General features: G+C 43.5%; 1 protein-coding gene and 11 non-coding genes across 12 annotated transcripts in view; 2 read left to right on the top strand and 10 right to left on the bottom strand.

Moving 5' to 3' along the window:
* The window catches only part of tmtc1 (transmembrane O-mannosyltransferase targeting cadherins 1), a 200838-nt gene that overhangs the window by 160999 nt on the left and 26383 nt on the right, over positions 1–13456 (bottom strand). The window lies entirely within an intron of this gene.
* On the bottom strand, positions 155–226 carry trnaq-uug (transfer RNA glutamine (anticodon UUG)). The gene has a single exon. It is a non-coding gene; the product is annotated as a tRNA-Gln (tRNA).
* trnaq-uug (transfer RNA glutamine (anticodon UUG)) lies at positions 628–699 on the bottom strand. Its single transcript has one exon. It is a non-coding gene; the product is annotated as a tRNA-Gln (tRNA).
* trnaq-uug (transfer RNA glutamine (anticodon UUG)) lies at positions 3950–4021 on the bottom strand. The gene has a single exon. It is a non-coding gene; the product is annotated as a tRNA-Gln (tRNA).
* On the bottom strand, positions 5645–5716 carry trnaq-uug (transfer RNA glutamine (anticodon UUG)). Its single transcript has one exon. It is a non-coding gene; the product is annotated as a tRNA-Gln (tRNA).
* Positions 7901–7972, bottom strand: trnaq-uug (transfer RNA glutamine (anticodon UUG)). Its single transcript has one exon. It is a non-coding gene; the product is annotated as a tRNA-Gln (tRNA).
* trnaq-uug (transfer RNA glutamine (anticodon UUG)) lies at positions 9433–9504 on the bottom strand. The gene has a single exon. It is a non-coding gene; the product is annotated as a tRNA-Gln (tRNA).
* trnaq-uug (transfer RNA glutamine (anticodon UUG)) lies at positions 10965–11036 on the bottom strand. Its single transcript has one exon. It is a non-coding gene; the product is annotated as a tRNA-Gln (tRNA).
* trnaq-cug (transfer RNA glutamine (anticodon CUG)) lies at positions 11862–11933 on the top strand. Its single transcript has one exon. It is a non-coding gene; the product is annotated as a tRNA-Gln (tRNA).
* Positions 12146–12228, top strand: trnal-cag (transfer RNA leucine (anticodon CAG)). The gene has a single exon. It is a non-coding gene; the product is annotated as a tRNA-Leu (tRNA).
* trnal-cag (transfer RNA leucine (anticodon CAG)) lies at positions 13076–13158 on the bottom strand. The gene has a single exon. It is a non-coding gene; the product is annotated as a tRNA-Leu (tRNA).
* On the bottom strand, positions 13359–13430 carry trnaq-cug (transfer RNA glutamine (anticodon CUG)). Its single transcript has one exon. It is a non-coding gene; the product is annotated as a tRNA-Gln (tRNA).

The following is a 13456-nucleotide window of genomic DNA, read 5'->3' as shown; positions in this document are numbered from 1 at the left end:
ACTGAAAAACATTGCAAGGATCCCATCACACATGACCCAAAACAAATCGCCTGCTGATAAATTGTATTAGAGAAAAAGCACCAGGCCTTCAGATATCCTTAAAATCCAACGAGAAGATGTTGTCTACTTCGTGGCTCACAAACACCAAAGTGTGAGGTTCCACCGAGATTTGAACTCGGATCACTGGATTCAAAGTCCAAAGTGCTAACCATTACACCATGGAACCAGTGACAAGCAAGTCAACTCTGCTGGTACCTGACAAAACACAAGAGGGTCAGTCATCTAAAGCTCCTGTAAATTCTTACTGGCTAATTATGCTAACTAGCTCTGGCTGCTCAGCTAACTTTAGCTAGAAATTGTCTGTAACTCAAAAGAGGAGACTGTAACCTGAATGCAGCACCTTAGATGTTGAGCCATCCTGACTGGACCCCTCACACGTGACCCAAAGCAAGTAAAGACATCTGAAAAAGGGTAAATCAGTTGCACCAGTCACAAAGCACTGGGCCTAAACATATCCCAACATGTACAACTAGCATGAATATCCAATGAGCACTAATGGGTAATCTCTGGATCTAAAGATGAATCTCCAAAGATGGGTAATATATAGCTCACGACCACCAAACAATCAGGTTCCACCGAGATTTGAACTCGGATCGCTGGATTCAAAGTCCAAAGTGCTAACCATTACACCATGGAACCACTGACTGGCAAAGTATCTCTGTTACACAAGCAAACACTCCAAGTTCAGTCAGCTTAAACTCCTAATGGAACTCCTCCACGTCGCACCGGGGTTCCATTCATCCTGTCGGGGTTTATTTCTCCATAACGACTGGCTCACTCTACATTATCCCTTACTTAATTATGTTAACTAGGTGAGGTTGCTCAGCTAACTTGAGCTAGTTGTCTATAACTGCGACATCATTCTTTTAGCCAAATTTATCAGCCTGCAGGGTTTCCCCCAGTGTATTATAAGCCTGGCGGACCGCCAGGCCTTACTTACCCCCCCGCCAGGCTAAGCATTGTTTATTAATTTTTTAAAATCAGTTTTTATACTCCATAAACACGTGATCAGGTGTCTTTTTCATCACCTGACAAAGTCACAACTTCGTCGCGCATAACGGGACACGTCACGGACATCATGCTCCTCAGACCACATCTATGATCAGCCCGCTGCTTCACCAGCTGACCGAGAGGAACGCACCGAGTCCACGTTAACGTGAGCGGAGCCACGGCTCCAAGAGGCTCAGCCAGCTGCTGCAGCTGGTAGCTGTTAGCTGTTAGCACGTCGTCCCCTGCCATAGATATCCCCTGCAGCGTCAGAGCTCCGGACTCCTGAGCCGCGGGGTTTTGACCTGATGTGAAAATGATCCATTGTTTCATTTTTCAGCTTGTAAAGTTCGCGATCACACACGTTTGTTTTCTCTGGTCCAAACAGTAAATCTGCGAGTGTCACGTTTCCATGACGACTGACTGGAAAAAGAGCGTGGTACGCAAGGGGGCAGTTGTCGGTCTGAGAAGTGAAGCTCACTTCCGCGTTCAAAAAACTGCAATCCCCTCGGCTGTCGCTGGGGGCTGGCTCCAGAAGGGAGCAACTCCAATTGAGCCCCATGTTAAAATAGCCGATTTTACAGCTTAAAAAAACATATTTACAGCCTGGTACATTTTATTTTTTTGGTCTCAACCGATAGTTTCTACCCCCGCACACACTCTGAGGGGGGTGAATTTTTTTTTAACTCTACCGTTTTACTATTATTAGGTTTAAAGTTCTGGCCAATTAGGGCGCAGAACCGTTGAGTGACAGGTCCGGAGACCACTGCTTCGAGGCCAGTGGGCGGGCTCTCGGCCGGCCAACGGCCGCACCGCTCCAAATATGGCAAGCAGAATCCAACATGGCGCGGTTCAAACCCCCGTAGTAGCGGCACAAAACAGACTCCCCCAAACCAATGGGTGACGTCACGGGTGCTACGTCCATTCTTTTTACAGTCTATGGTGGTACGTCATTACGTGACTCCAAATCTTTTACAGTCTATGCTCCAGATATAAAAAATCTCGTAGAATAAAAAAAATTAAATCTGAGAAATAAAGCTAAAGGAGACACCAAGGGGGCAGTTGTCGGTCTGAGAAGTGAAGCTCACTTCCGCGTTCAAAAAACTGCAATCCCCTCGAATTCCTCTGGGGGCTGGTGTCAGAAGGGAGCATTCCCCATAGAGCCCCATGTTAAAATCGCAGACTTTACATCCTCAGTAAACATGTTAAAAGCCTGGTGTCAGAACGTTTTTTCGTCTCAATCGATAGTTTCTACCCCCGCACACACTCTGAGGGGGGTGAATTTTTTTTTAACTCTACCGTTTTACTGTTATAAGGTTAAAACTCTGACCAATTAGGGCGCGGAAACGTTGAGTGACAGGTCCGAGCAGCTCCGGAGACAGGCTGCTTCGAGGCCAGTGGGCGGGTTCTCGGCCGGCCAATCCAACATGGCGCTGTTCAGGCCGCCATATTTGAGTCACAAAAACGACTCCCCAAAACCAATGGGTGACGTCACGGGCGCTACGTCCATTCTTTTTACAGTCTATGGGAGACACCAGGCAGTTGTTCTTTTTAGTTTTTAATGCAAACAGTTGATGCTATTTATTTAAATATTATTTTATAATTATAATAATTATTATTTATTTATTTTTGTGGTTATTGAACAGCATTTCAAGAGTGCCTTTCTGTAAGACTCTGCAATAGCTGGTGTTTAATATGTTACATAAATGTCTTATAATAACAGATGTTTATGATAATATTTTCAAATTTCCAGTCAACTTTTAACATTGATCATAAGGCCTTATGGAATCACACCTTATAAATGCTACTGCTCCATTAATGAATCTGTTACCCCTACAGGGCCCTGCCATCAGTCAATGGTCAGGGTCCAGCCCCTGTCACAACAAAACATGCTTGGGCACCGGTGGCTCGGCGATGGGCCGCGGATGGGCCGCGGATGGGCCGCCGGTGGTCCGCCGGTGCCACCCTACCACCGGGCTTAACAAGTTTTCTGGGGGAAACCCTGAGCCTGTTAGGCCTGATGGTTCTTGTCACAATATTAAAATGTGTCATTCAATACAGCATAAGATGAGCATTTCATCAGATTTCCTGTCAGCATTTGAGAATGGTTTTACTATGTTCACTGAAGTCTAAGAAGGTTTCAACCACCATGTCCCCTGAGTGCTTGAAACGGACCACAAACACCAACTCACAGGAATCAAGATCCGTAAAACAATGTACTGTCAGAAGTGGGATTTGAACACACGCCTCCAGAAGAGACCGCTCAGCCATCCTGACTGAAAAACATTGCAAGGATCCCATCACACATGACCCAAAACAAATCGCCTGCTGATAAATTGTATTAGAGAAAAAGCACCAGGCCTTCAGATATCCTTAAAATCCAACGAGAAGATGTTGTCTTCTTCATGGCTCACAAACACCAAAGTGTGAGGTTCCACCGAAATTTGAACTCAGATCGCTGAATTCAAAGTCCAAAGTGCTAACCATTACACCATGGAACCACTGACAGGCAAGTCAACTCTGCTGGTACCTGACAAAACACAAGAGGGTCAGTCATCTAAAGCTCCTGTAAATTCTTACTGGCTAATTATGCTAACTAGCTCTGGCTGCTCAGCTAACTTTAGCTAAAAATTGTCTGTAACTCAAAAGAGGAGACTGTAACCTGAATGCAGCACCTTAGATGTTGAGCCATCCTGACTGGACCCCTCACACGTGACCCAAAGCAAGTAAAGACATCTGAAAAAGGGTAAATCAGTTGCACCAGTCACAAAGCACTGGGCCTAAACATATCCCAACATGTACAACTAGCATGAATATCCAATGAGCACTAATGGGTAATCTCTGGATCTAAAGATGAATCTCCAAAGATGGGTAATATATAGCTCACGACCACCAAACAATCAGGTTCCACCGAGATTTGAACTCGGATCACTGGATTCAAAGTCCAAAGTGCTAACCATTACACCATGGAACCACTGACTGGCAAAGTATCTCTGTTACACAAGCAAACACTCCAAGTTCAGTCAGCTTAAACTCCTAATGGAACTCCTCCACGTCGCACCGGGGTTCCATTCATCCTGTCGGGGTTTATTTCTCCATAACGACTGGCTCACTCTACATTATCCCTTACTTAAAGTGAAATTCCGGCGTAAGTGTAAACCATGGTCAAACACACCGTAACACCGAGTTAGACCCCCCCTCGAGAGATCAATTTGCCCGACCGCTACATTCACGAGATCCACCAACTTCAGCAAATACCGCAATATCGCCACACACGGCGCTGTCCGGATCCACTGTCTGACCGCAACCAAAACGCCACCATTTGCCCAAAATAATGCTCAGAACTGCACCAAATGTCATCAATAGTACACACAGGGTCCCAGCACGTAGTACGAGTTGTCAAACATCTGCTAGCTTTGCCTGTTTTCTTTAGCAAGGAGATGCAACTCAACTCACCTACTTCTCCTCCGGGAGCCGCTCGTTGGTGAGGAAGCCCTGACGAGTCGATCACCGAGTGCACCGGAGTTCCGCAGCTCAATCAACAATTACCTCATGGAAATACAATCAGAGTTTTTTTTTTTTATATCTTGCATATCACTTTATAACTATTATTATCGAGTGCTGGCCACGATATAGGCGCAAATGAGCATTTTTAAGAGCTGCGGAACTCCGGTGCACTCGGTGATCGACTCGTCAGGGCTTCCTCACCAACAAGCGGCTCCCGGAGGAGAAGTAGGTGAGTTGAGTTGCATCTCCTTGCTAAAGAAAACAGGCAAAGCTAGCAGATGTTTGACAACTCGTACTACGTGCTGGGACCCTGTGTGTACTATTGATGACATTTGGTGCAGTTCTGAGCATTATTTTGGGCAAATGGTGGCGTTTTGGTTGCGGTCAGACAGTGGATCCGGACAGCGCCGTGTGTGGCGATATTGCGGTATTTGCTGAAGTTGGTGGATCTCGTGAATGTAGCGGTCGGGCAAATTGATCTCTCGAGGGGGGGTCTAACTCGGTGTTACGGTGTGTTTGACCATGGTTTACACTTACGCCGGAATTTCACTTTAATTATGTTAACTAGGTGAGGTTGCTCAGCTAACTTGAGCTAGGTGTCTATAACTGCTACATCATCCTTTTAGCCAAAGTTATCAGCCTGTTAGGCCTGATGGTTCTTGTCACAATATTAAAATGTGTCATTCAATACAGCAAGATGAGCATTTCAGCATTTGAGAATGGTTTTACTATGTTCACTAAAGTCTAAGATGGTTTCAACCACCATGTCCCCTGAGTGCTTGAAACGGACCACAAACACCAACTCTTTAAAAAGTATCATTGTTTTTTGCCAATGACACCTCACAGGAATCAAGATCCGCAACTACTGTCAGAAGTGGGATTCGAACCCATGCCTCCAGAAGAGGCCGCTCGGCCATCCTGACTGAAAAACGCTGCAAAGATCCCATCACACATGACCCAAAACAAATCGCCTGCTGATAAATTCTATTAGAGAAAAAGCACCAGGCCTTCAGATATCCTTAAAATTCAACGAGAACAAACTGGTAACCTGAAAGATGCTGTAGTCTTCGTGGCTCACAAACAAAGTGTCAGGTTCCACCAAGATTTGAACTCAGATCGCTGGATTCAAAGTCCAAAGTGCTAACCATTACACCATGGAACCCCTGACAGGCTAGTCAACTCTGCTGGTACCTGACAAAACACAACAGGGTCAGTCATCTAAAGCTCCTGTAAATTCTTACAGGCTAATTATGCTAACTAGCTCTGGCTGCTCAGCTAACTTTAGCTAGAAGTTAGAGATAAGATAAGAGGCCTTTATTGTCACTGCATTAAAATACAATGAAATTGCAACAGCCCATCACAGTGGTGGCATACATACTTAAAATCACACACATCATAAAAGCAGGAAAACAGAAATGAGAAAACAAACAGACACACAAACAAGCAAACAACAAAAAGCAAAAAACGCATGGGTTATGTTGTGATATTTACCCCAAAATCGTATATTGCTATAATGTTTGGGATATTGACATTTGCCTTAGACATATGATAAGCTCGTGACAATCAGTTTAATAATGAAGCATGTAATCAACTTTTCTATAATTGGTGTAATTACTGTGTTTTGCTCTTACAGCCCAGAGAATGACATACACATGACATGGGAAGTAGCAGTTACACACAGGGACTGAGTGTACTGGTTGTTTGATAAACAATTGGGATATCTGGTCTTCGTACCTAGTGTAACTGTGATAGTCAACTGACACAGGGGAAAGCTGACGAATGCAGGGGGTTGCGTGTCTTGTCCTTTTCTCTTTCTCTTGTACCTTGTTTAATAGGAGCTATCAACAGCTGATCAGCACCAAGCATGAGATTGGGGTCAGACACGAGGTCATGGCGTACGGACTCCAGCCAATGAGGATGCACATTACATCAATTACATCATATCTTGCATTTGTGTAATCAGTAACTATAAAACCAGACAGGGACAGTAGACAGCATCAGACTTCGTGAACTGATGCTGCTGCGGCATGTTGGTCAGGGAAACTTAGTCTGGTCCGGAGCTCTGTACACGATCTCTTTTCCTAGTTGATTCTTTTATAAATAAATATCTAAAATTTTGTAACTAAACGTCTCCTGCGTACTTCATCAAACGAACACGCGAGTTCAAGTTTTAGAACTCAGTTAGAAGAAGATAAGGAGACGAATACAACATGGCAGGTTACGTGGGTCAAAGTGCTTGTGCATGTGCTTGTGAGTGGTGGTGTATAGGGGTATGTGGAGCAATGATGAATTTACTGTGTGTGTTTGTTGAGAGTCTGGATGGCTTTGGGGAAAAAACTGTGCAAAAGTCTGTTGGTACGAGTTTTTATGGACCTGTATCGCCACCCTGAGGGCAGAAGTTCAAAAAGGATGTGGCTAGGGTGGGAGGGGTCTCTGATGATGTTTCTTGCTCTGGAGAGGTAGCAGGCGCCTGCAATGTCCTCGAGTGTGGAAAGGGGACATTGCAGACGCCCGCTACCTCTCCAAGTTTTCTATAACTCAAAAGAGGAGACGGTAACCTGAATGCAGCACCTTAGATGTTTATCCATCCTGACTGGAACCCTCACACGTGACCCAAAGCAAGTAAAGACATCTGAAAAAAGATAAATCAGTTGCACCAGGCACAAAGCACTGGGCCTAAACATATCCCAACATGTACAACTAGCATGAATATCCAATGAGCACTAATGGGTTATCTCTGGATCTAAAGATTACGTAATCTCCAAAAATGGGTGGTCTGCAACATCAAAGAAGAGACAGTCTTTGTAGCAAGCGACCATCAAACAGTCAGGTCTCACTGAGATTTTAACTCAGATTGTGGGATTCAGTGTTAAGAGTATTCTGTGTGCTTGAAATGGATCACACACGCAAACCCTCTCACAAGTAGTATTGATCACCAATTCCACCTCACAACATGAAAGCTGTCTGTCAGAAGAAGTGGGATTTGAACCCACACCTCCAGAGGAGACTGCGACCTGAACACAGCACAGTCCTGACTGATTTTTCAAGGATCCCATCACACATGACCCAAACCTATCGCCTGCAGATAAATTGTATGAGCGAAAAAGCACCAGGCCTTCAGATATCTTTTATCTCTAGGAAATTTAAATCGAATGCAACTGGACTTGGTTATTTGTCTAGACAAATAACCACGTCCAGTTGCATTCGAATTAAATTTCCTTGAGATAACAATGACCTGGACAAATGAGAATATTCAAAGGCTTCAGATATCCTTAAAATCCAAGGAGAACTAATGGGTAACCTGAAAGATGCTGTAGTCTTCATGGTTCACGAACACCAAAGTGTGAGGTTCCACCGAGATTTGAACTCGGATCGCTGGATTCAAAGTCCAAAGTGCTAACCATTACACCATGGAACCCCTGACAAGCTAGTCAACTCTGCTGGTACCTGACAAAACACAAGAGGGTCAGTCATCTAAAGCTCTTGTAAATTCTTACAGGCTAATTATGCTAACTAGCTCTGGCTGCTCAGCTAACTTTAGCTAGAAGTTGTCTGTAACTCAAAAAAGGAGACTGTAACCTGAATGCAGCACCTTAGATGTTGAGCCATCCTGACTGGACCCCTCACACGTGACCCAAAGCAAACAAAGACATCTGAAAAAAGATAAATCAGTTGCACCAGTCACAAAGCACTGGGCCTAAACATATCCCAACATGTACAACTAGCATGAATATCCAATTAGCACTAATGGGTTATCTCTGGATCTAAAGATTAATCTCCAAAACTGGGTGATCTGCAACATCAAAGAAGAGACAGTCTTTGTAGCAAGCGACCATCAAACAGTCAGGTCTCACTGAGATTTTAACTCAGATTGTGGGATTCAGAGTTAAAGCAGAAGTAAGTGATATATTTGTGTTAATATAAGTCTTAAATAGTTATATCTTCCGACAGCAATCACTTACATAGAGTGTTTGGACCGAAACACGGGTCTGTCAGTCATTCTGCTCTGCTCTGAGCCGAGGAGAAAATATTTCTCGTATCCTACAGTTTTTATCCAATGAGGAGAGAGAACGGCATGCAAGGCTGTGTGTGCAGCCAAGGGACGCCGTGAATGTGGTGACGTAGGGACGAGGACTGTTATGGTGCGTTCAAGGCAACTCGTAACTGGTGTTTTTCCGACCTGTGAAGTTGTACCAGTTCGATCTGGTACGAGTTCACGGGTCGGAAGTTACGAGTGGCCGTTATAGTGACTTTCACCGGTAAAACAGGTCGGAAAAACACGAGTGGGTTGCCTGGAACGCTACCAAGTCGTAAGTTGTGACTTGAAGCTGTAATTTACGGTTTCAAAAGCCTGCCTGGAACGCAGCATTAGCCAAAACGACCGGATCGCTTACTTCTACTTTAAGAGTATTCTGTGTGCTTGAAATGGATCACACACGCAAACCCTCTCACAAGTAGTATTGATCACCAATTCCACCTCACAACATGAAAGCTGTCTGTCAGAAGAAGTGGGATTTGAACCCACACCTCCAGAGGAGACTGCGACCTGAACACAGCACAGTCCTGACTGATTTTTCAAGGATCCCATCACACATGACCCAAACCTATCGCCTGCAGATAAATTGTATGAGCGAAAAAGCACCAGGCCTTCAGATATCCTTTATCTCTAGGAAATTTAAATCGAATGCAACTGGACTTGGTTATTTGTCTAGACAAATAACCACGTCCAGTTGCATTCGAATTAAATTTCCTTGAGATAACAATGACCTGGACAAATGAGAATATTCAAAGGCTTCAGATATCCTTAAAATCCAAGGAGAACTAATGGGTAACCTGAAAGATGCTGTAGTCTTCGTGGTTCACGAACACCAAAGTGTGAGGTTCCACCGAGATTTGAACTCGGATCGCTGGATTCAAAGTCCAAAGTGCTAACCATTACACCATGGAACCCCTGACAAGCTAGTCAACTCTGCTGGTACCTGACAAAACACAAGAGGGTCAGTCATCTAAAGCTCTTGTAAATTCTTACAGGCTAATTATGCTAACTAGCTCTGGCTGCTCAGCTAACTTTAGCTAGAAGTTGTCTGTAACTCAAAAAAGGAGACTGTAACCTGAATGCAGCACCTTAGATGTTGAGCCATCCTGACTGGACCCCTCACACGTGACCCAAAGCAAACAAAGACATCTGAAAAAAGATAAATCAGTTGCACCAGTCACAAAGCACTGGGCCTAAACATATCCCAACATGTACAACTAGCATGAATATCCAATTAGCACTAATGGGTTATCTCTGGATCTAAAGATTAATCTCCAAAACTGGGTGATCTGCAACATCAAAGAAGAGACAGTCTTTGTAGCAAGCGACCATCAAACAGTCAGGTCTCACTGAGATTTTAACTCAGATTGTGGGATTCAGAGTTAAAGCAGAAGTAAGTGATATATTTGTGTTAATATAAGTCTTAAATAGTTATATCTTCCGACAGCAATCACTTACATAGAGTGTTTGGACCGAAACACGGGTCTGTCAGTCATTCTGCTCTGCTCTGAGCCGAGGAGAAAATATTTCTCGTATCCTACAGTTTTTATCCAATGAGGAGAGAGAACGGCATGCAAGGCTGTGTGTGCAGCCAAGGGACGCCGTGAATGTGGTGACGTAGGGACGAGGACTGTTATGGTGCGTTCAAGGCAACTCGTAACTGGTGTTTTTCCGACCTGTGAAGTTGTACCAGTTCGATCTGGTACGAGTTCACGGGTCGGAAGTTACGAGTGGCCGTTATAGTGACTTTCACCGGTAAAACAGGTCGGAAAAACACGAGTGGGTTGCCTGGAACGCTACAAAGTCGTAAGTTGTGACTTGAAGCTGTAATTTACGGTTTCAAAAGCCTGCCTGGAACGCAGCATTAGCCAAAACGACCGGATCGCTTACTTCTACTTTAAGAGTATTCTGTGTGCTTGAAATGGATCACACACGCAAACCCTCTCACAAGTAGTATTGATCACCAATTCCACCTCACAACATGAAAGCTGTCTGTCAGAAGAAGTGGGATTTGAACCCACACCTCCAGAGGAGACTGCGACCTGAACACAGCACAGTCCTGACTGATTTTTCAAGGATCCCATCACACATGACCCAAACCTATCGCCTGCAGATAAATTGTATGAGCGAAAAAGCACCAGGCCTTCAGATATCCTTTATCTCTAGGAAATTTAAATCGAATGCAACTGGACTTGGTTATTTGTCTAGACAAATAACCACGTCCAGTTGCATTCGAATTAAATTTCCTTGAGATAACAATGACCTGGACAAATGAGAATATTCAAAGGCTTCAGATATCCTTAAAATCCAAGGAGAACTAATGGGTAACCTGAAAGATGCTGTAGTCTTCGTGGTTCACGAACACCAAAGTGTGAGGTTCCACCGAGATTTAAACTCGGATCGCTGGATTCAAAGTCCAAAGTGCTAACCATTACACCATGGAACCCCTGACAAGCTAGTCAACTCTGCTGGTACCTGACAAAACACAAGAGGGTCAGTCATCTAAAGCTCTTGTAAATTCTTACAGGCTAATTATGCTAACTAGCTCTGGCTGCTCAGCTAACTTTAGCTAGAAGTTGTCTGTAACTCAAAAAAGGAGACTGTAACCTGAATGCAGCACCTTAGATGTTGAGCCATCCTGACTGGACCCCTCACACGTGACCCAAAGCAAACAAAGACATCTGAAAAAAGATAAATCAGTTGCACCAGTCACAAAGCACTGGGCCTAAACATATCCCAACGTGTACAACTAGCATGAATATTCAATGAGCACTAGTGGGTAATCTCTGGATCTAAAGATTAATCTCCAAAACTGGGTGATCTGCAACATCAAAGAAGAGACAGTCTTTGTAGTAAGCGACCACCAAACAGTCAGGTCTCACTGAGATTTTAACTCAGATTGTGGGATTCAGAGTTAAGAGTGCTCTGTGTGCTTGAAATGGATCACACACACAAACCCTCTCACAAGTAGTATTGATGTACTATGAGTATGATGAGTATCTGCAACTCAAAAGAGGAGACGGTAACCTGAATGCAGCAACTTAGATGTTTGAGGGGTCCAGATGTACCTGTACTCAACTAATTGAAAACACATTATTAAAAAAAAAAAGACAGGATTATTTTATGACAGACTTAACAGTGATGTGACCACTCCCTTCAGGATATCAGTGTTAACTGCTCTGCCATACAAGTTTTATGGCTGAGTGTCAGCTGTTTGGTTGAAGGTCTCAGGTTCCACTGGACTACATGGTTGAGTGAATAGTGTTTCAGTGGTTCCATGGTGTAATGGTTAGCACTCTGGACTCTGAATCCAGCGATCTGAGTTCAAATCTCGGTGGGACCTGTTTCTTTGGTGATTGCGAGCTATTCAGACTGCCTCATCTTTAATGTTGCAGATTACCCATTAGTGCCCATTGGACCTGAATGTGAATGTTAGATCTACATACTGTACATGATGGGATATGTTTACGTCCAGTGCTGTGAGACAACTTTTTGCAGACAATATCTATGCCTGCTTTGGCCAGTGTGTGAGGGGCCCACATGTGATGTACTCCAGTCAGGATGGCCGAGCGGTCTAAGGCGCTGCGTTCAGGTCGCAGTCTCCTCTGGAGGCGTGAGTTCGAATCCCACTTCTGACAGAAAGTTTTCATGTTGTGATTTAGAATCAGTGATCAATCAGCTTGTGAGAAGATTTGTGGGTAACGGTCCTTGTAATATGCGTTAGTTAATAGGTAATAAGGCCCTTATAAGTGATTACAAGATGCTTATTAACATTATTATGCGTTTATAAGACTATACGTATTAATAGTCTCATTATAATATAGTTTATAGCAGACTATAAGAGACTATAATAAGACATTGTTCTCGCTTTAGATCCAGTACCTGCAAAAAGCACAGTTAACTGTAAACAAGTGCATAGTTAACTTATAATAGATGAGCAATAAAGTATATATTAATGTTAATAAATCAAACAAAAAAAAAGATTAATAAAGGCATGACAAAGACATCATGGTTGGGCTAGTTGACTCAATATATGTGTTTGTAATGTCATTATGAACAATTTTAAGATACTACTATTAACTATATTATAATGAGACTATTATTACTTGTAAGCACTTATAAGAGCCTTATTACCTATTAACTAACGCTTATTACACGGACCTTAAGATTAATAAAGGCATAACAAAGACATAATGGTTGGGCTAGTTGAAATGGATCACACACACAAATCTTCTCACAAGTAGTATTGATCACTGATTCCACCTTCCACCTATAGTCTGCTATAAACTATATTATAATGAGACTATTAATACATATATAGTCTTATAAACGTATAATAATGTTAATAAGCATCTTGTAATCACTTATAATGGCCTTATTACCTATTAACTAACGCATATTACAAGGACCTTAATATAAAGCTTTACCCACTAATCTTCTCACAAGCATTGATCAATGATTCCACCTCACAACATGAAAATTGTCTGTCAGAAGTGGGATTCGAACCCACGCCTCCAGAGGAGACTGCGACCTGAACGCAGCGCCTTAGACCGCTCGGCCATCCTGACTGGGATACATTACATGTGGGCCCCTCACGCTCTGGCAGGCATAGATATTGTCTGCAAAAAGTTGTCTCACAGCACTGGACGTAAACATATCCCATCATGTACAGTATGTAGATCTAACATTCAGGTCCAATGGGCACTGATGGGTAATCTGCAACATTAAAGATGAGGCAGTCTGAATAGCTCGCAATCACCAAAGAAACAGGTCCCTCCGAGATTTGAACTCGGATCGCTGGATTCAGAGTCCAGAGTGCTAACCATTACACCATGGAACCACACCACTTCAACTCACTCAACCATG

This window comes from Trachurus japonicus, chromosome 23 (assembly GCF_045865225.1).
Source record: "Trachurus japonicus isolate A0001 chromosome 23, Traja_1.0".
NCBI lineage: Eukaryota > Metazoa > Chordata > Actinopteri > Carangiformes > Carangidae > Trachurus > Trachurus japonicus.
The sequence above is the reverse complement of the archived record's forward strand: the minus strand, read 5'-3'. Positions and strand labels throughout refer to the sequence as shown.